The 5,564-nt window shown below is 36.9% G+C and overlaps 1 non-coding gene across 1 annotated transcript; it reads left to right on the plus strand.

Annotated features, from left to right (window-relative positions):
* Positions 1-927: 927 nt before the first annotated feature.
* Positions 928-1,035, plus strand: LOC148548321 (small nucleolar RNA R71). The gene has a single exon (XR_015898012.1). It is a non-coding gene; the product is annotated as a small nucleolar RNA R71 (small nucleolar RNA).
* The last annotated feature ends 4,529 nt before the right edge of the window (positions 1,036-5,564 follow it).

Here is a 5,564-nt window from a genome sequence, read left to right on the forward strand (position 1 = left end):
AGAGCTCATGAAGGGCATAAGGAGGTTCAATGGAATCTCTATGGTCTCTAGATGAGCCTCAGAGTCCTTTGGTTCCTCAGAGGGAAGCTCCTTATTGATCACTGGACGTCCCAGGAGGTCTTCCTCCTTGGGATTCACGTCCTCTCCTCTCCTCACAGGTTCGGCCATGGCGCTTATGTCAATGGCCTTGCACTCTCCTTTTGGATTCTCTTCTGTATTGCTTGGGAGAGTACTAGGAGGGATTTCAGTGATCCTTTTACTCAGCTGGCCCACTTGTGCTTCCAGATTTCTAATGGAAGACCTTGTTTCATTCATGAAACTTACAGTGGCCTTAGATAGATCAGAGACTAGATTTGCTAAATTAGAAGCATTTTGTTCAGAGTTCTCTGTCTGTTGCTGAGTTGATGATGGGAAAGGCTTGCTATTGCTAAACCTGTTTCTTCCACCATTATTAAAGCCTTGTTGGGGCTTTTGATCCTTCCATGAGAAATTTGGATGATTTCTCCATGTTGAGTTATAGGTGTTTCCATAAGGTTCACCTAAATAATTCACCTCTGCTATTGCAAGGTTCTCAGGATCATAAGCTTCTTCTTCATAAGAAGCCTCTTGAGTACTGTTGGATGCAGCTTGCATTCCATGCAGACTCTGAGAGATCATATTGACTTGCTGAGTCAATATTTTATTCTGAGCCAATATGGCATTCAGAGTATCAACTTCAAGAACTCCCTTCTTCATAGGCGTCCCATTACTCACAGGATTCCTTTCAGAAGTGTACATGAACTGGTTATTAGCAACCATGTCAATGAGTTCTTGAGCTTCTGCAGGCGTTTTTTTTAGGTGAATGGATCCACCTGCAGAAGTGTCCAGTGACATCTTTGATAGCTCAGATAAACCATCATAGAATATATCCAGGATGGTCCATTCTGAAAGCATGTCAGAAGGACACTTTTTGGTCAACTGTTTGTATCTTTCTCAAGCTTCATAGAGGGATTCACCTTCTTTCTGTCTGAAGGTTTGAACATCAGCTCTAAGCTTGCTCAGCTTTTGAGGAGGAAAGTACTTGGCTAAGAAAGCCATGACCAGCTTATCCCAAGAGTTCAGGCTGTCTTTGGGTTGAGAATCCAACCATAATCTAGCTCTGTCTCTTACAGCAAAAGGGAAAAGCATGAGCCTGTAGACTTCAGGATCTACTCCATTAGTCTTAACAGTATCACATATCTGCAAGAATTCAGTTAAGAACTGAAAAGGATCTTCAGATGGAAGTCCATGAAACTTGCAGTTCTGCTGCATCAGAGAAACTAATTGAGGTTTCAGCTCAAAATTGTTTGCTCCAATGGCAGGAATGGAGATGCTTCTTCCATGTAAATTGGAATTAGGTGCAGTAAAGTCACCAAGCATCTTCCTTGCATTGTTGTTGGGTTCGGCTGCCATCTCCTTTACTTGTTCGAAATTTTCAATTAAGTTGTCTCTGGATTGTTGTAATTTAGCTTCTCTTAATTTTCTCTTCAGAGTCCTTTCAGGTTCTGGATCAGCTTTAACAAGAATGCCTTTTTCTCTGTCCCTGCTCATAAGAAAGAGGAGAGAAAAAGAAAAGAAGAGGAATCCTCTATGTCACAGTAAAGAGGTTCCTTATTGTTAGTAGAAAAGAAGAAGAAATTCGAACACAGATAGAGGAGGGGGTTCGAATTTGGTGATGATGTGAGGAAGAGATGTTAGTTAATGAATGAATAAATGGAATAGGATGAGAGAGAAGGAGGGAATTTTCGAAAATTATTTTTGAAAAGGAGTTAGTGATTTTTGAAAATTGGTTTTTAAAAATTGTTAGTATTTTTCGAAAATTAAGATTTAAAATTTAAATTAATTAATAAATTAAAAAGAAATTTTGAAAAAGGGGGAAGATATTTTCGAAAAATGAGAGAGAGAGAGTTAGTTAGGTGGTTTTGAAAAAGTTAAGAAACAAACAAAAAGTTAGTTAGTTAGTTGAAACAAATTTTGAAAAGATAAGGAGTTAGGAAGTTAGAAAAGATATTTTGAAAAGATATTTTTGAAAAAGATAAGATAAGAAGATATTTTTGAGAAGATATGATTGAAATTAGTTTTGAAAAAGATTTGATTTTTTTAAAATCTCAATTAATGACTTGATTCATAAGAAATCACAAGATATGATTCTAGAACTTAAAGTTTGAATCTTTCTTAACAAGCAAGTAACAAACTTCAAATTTTTGAATCAAAACATTAATTGATTATGTTATTTTCGAAAATTTGGTATAAAAATAAGAAAAAGATTTTTGAAAAAGATTTTTTTAATTTTCGAAAATAACTAAAAATTTTGAAAAAGATTTGATTTTTGAAAAAGATTTTGAAAAAAAAGATAAGATTTTCAAATTGAAAATTTGATTTGACTCATAAGAAACAATTTGAATTTAAAAATTTTTGAAAAAGTCAACTCAAATTTTCGAATTTTGATGAGAGAAAAAGGGAAAGATATTTTTTTGATTTTTTTGAATTTTTATGAAAACATGAAAATTATGCAATGCATGAAATTTTTAGATCAAACCAATGAATGCATGTATGAATGATATGAATGTCAAGATGAACACCAAGAACACTATGAATGTCAAGATGAACATCAAGAACATATTTTTGAAAAATTTTTAATGCAAAGAAAACATGCAAGACACCAAACTTAGAATTCTTTAATGCTTACGCACTAAGAATTCAAGAATGCATATGATAAACATGAAAAGACACAAAACAAAAAATCATCAAGATCAAACAAGAAGACTTACCAAGAACAACTTGAAGATCATGAAGAACACTATGAATGCATGATATTTTCGAAAAATGCAAGATGCATATGCAAGTGACACCAAACTTATAACATGACTCAAGACTCAAACAAGAAACAGAAAAATATTTTTGATTTTTATGATTTTCTAATTTTTTTTGGATTTTATTTTATATTTTTCGAAAATTATTTAGAAGGAAAGAAAAATAAGGATTCCAAATTTTTAATATGAATTCCAGGAATCTTGCCATGTTAGTCTAAAGCTTCAGTCCAGGAATTAGACATGGCTCACTAGCCAGCCAAGCTTTCAAAGAAAGCTCCAGTCCAAAACACTAGACATGGCCAATGGCCAGCCAAGATTTAGCATGTAGATCAGAAACAGTAGCAGGTGGATTAACTCCAACTAGCTTGCTCTTGATAACAAATTGCTGCCTCAGTCCAAATAAATTTAGACATGGCTTTACAGCCAGCCAGGCTTCACATGCTTCATGAAACACTAGAATTCATTCTTAAAAATTCTGAATCTAAAATTTTTTTTTTTTTCGAAAACAAAGGAGAAAATTTTGAAAGATTTTTGAAAAATTTTTAAAAACAAAACAAAAAGAAAATTACCTAATCTGAGCAACAAGATGAACCGTCAGTTGTCCAAACTCAAACAATCCCCGGCAACGGCGCCAAAAACTTGGTGCTGTTGCCGGATCAAAATGGAATCTGGCACTGATGTTACCGGACCAAAAGCTTGCCGAAGACTCAAACAATCCCCGGCAACGGCGCCAAAAACTTGATGCACGAAATTGTGATCTCCAGGCTCGAACAAATCCTGGTAATGGCTCCAAAGCTTGGTGCTCTGATCTTAATTCATGATTGTCACAACTTCGATACAACTAACCAGCAAGTGCACTGGGTCGTCCAAGTAATACCTTACGTGAGTAAGGGTCGAATCCCACGGAGATTGTTGGTATGAAGCAAGCTATGGTCACCTTGTAAATCTCAGTCAGGCAGATATAAAGTGATAATGGTGTTTTCGAATATTATATAATAAAATAGGGATAGAGATACTTATGTAAATCATTGGTAGGAATTTCAGATAAGCGAATGGAGATGCTTTTCGTTCCTCTGAACCTCTGCTTTCCTGCTATCTTCATCCAATCAGTCTTACTCCTTTCCATGGCTGGCTTTATGCAAGGGCATCACCGTTGTCAGTGGCTACATCCCCTCCTCTCAGTGAATAATATGCTCACGCACCCTGTCACGGCACGGCTATTCATCTGTCGGTTCTCGATCATGCTGGAATAGGATTCACCCTCCTTTTGCGTCTGTCACTAACGCCCAACAATCGCGAGTTTGAAGCTCGTCACAGTCATTCAATCATTGAATCCTACTCGGAATACCACAGACAAGGTTTAGACTTTCCGGATTCTCTTGAATGCCGCCATCATTCTAGCTTACGCCACGAAGATTCTGGTTAGGAGATCTAAGAGATACTCATTCTAGCTTAATTCATGTAGAACAGAAGTGTTTGTCAGGCACGCGTTCATAGGGGAGAATGGTGATGAGCGTCACACATAATCATCACCTTCATCACGTTCTTGGGTGCGAATAGATATCTTAGAAGAGGAAGAAGAAGAATTGAATAGAAAACAGAAGTACTTGCATTAATCTTTGAGGAACAGCAGAGCTCCACACCTTAATCTATGGAGTGTAGAAACTCTACCGTTAAAAATACATAAGTGAAGGTCCAGGCATGGCCGTGATGGCCAGCCCCCTAAACGAGATCACAGGATCAAAATACAATCCAGGATGCCTAATACAATAGTAAGAGGTCCTATTTATAATAAACTAGCTACTAGGGTTTACATGAGTAAGTATTTGATGTATAAATCCACTTCCGGGGCCCACTTGGTGTGTGTTTGGGCTGAGCTTAAGTGTTGCACGTGCAGAGGCCATTTGTGGAGTTGAATGCCAGTTTTTGTGCCAGTTTGGGCGTTCAACTCTGGTTTTGGATCCTTTTCTGGCGCTGGACGCCAGATTTGGGTAGAAAGCTGGCGTTGAACGCCAGTTTACGTCGTCAATTCTTGGCCAAAGTATGGACTATTATATATTGCTGGAAATCCCTGGATGTCTACTTTCCAACGCAATTGGAAGCGCGCCATTTCGAGTTCTGTAGCTCCAGAAAATCCACTTTGAGTGCAGGGAGGTCAGAATCCAACAGCATCAGCAGTCCTTTTTCAACCTCTGAATCTGATTTCTGCTCAAGTCCCTCAATTTCAGCCAGAAAATACCTGAAATCACAGAAAAACACACAAACTCATAGTAAAGTCCAGAAATGTGAATTTAACATAAAAACTAATGAAAACATCCCTAAAAGTAACTAGATCCTACTAAAAACATACCAAAAACAATGCCAAAAAGCGTATAAATTATCCGCTCATCAGCTAGCCTGGGCGCCAGCTTAGGGACTTCTTGAACAGGTCAGGGCCTAGGATGTTGTATGTATATATATGTATATAGTTATTATCTAGCTATATCTAGGGGTGTTCTAACTAAAAGTCTATACTTAAATAAAAGTTGGATCACTGAATGTTGTTGACTGCTTGTGATGTATTTATGTGTGGTTGTTTGTAACTGTTTTATCTGTTATCAGTTGTGAATTGATTATGAATGATTCCGTCTATTAATCCAAATGTTTTCAAAAAAAAAAAACCCCGCAAATTAACTACGTTTTTAACAACAAATCAGGCTCATATGATAAATAATAGATAATAATTAGGAAGAC

Source organism: Arachis ipaensis, chromosome B8 (assembly GCF_059453495.1).
Source record: "Arachis ipaensis isolate K30076 ecotype BB chromosome B8, ASM5945349v1, whole genome shotgun sequence".
NCBI lineage: Eukaryota > Viridiplantae > Streptophyta > Magnoliopsida > Fabales > Fabaceae > Arachis > Arachis ipaensis.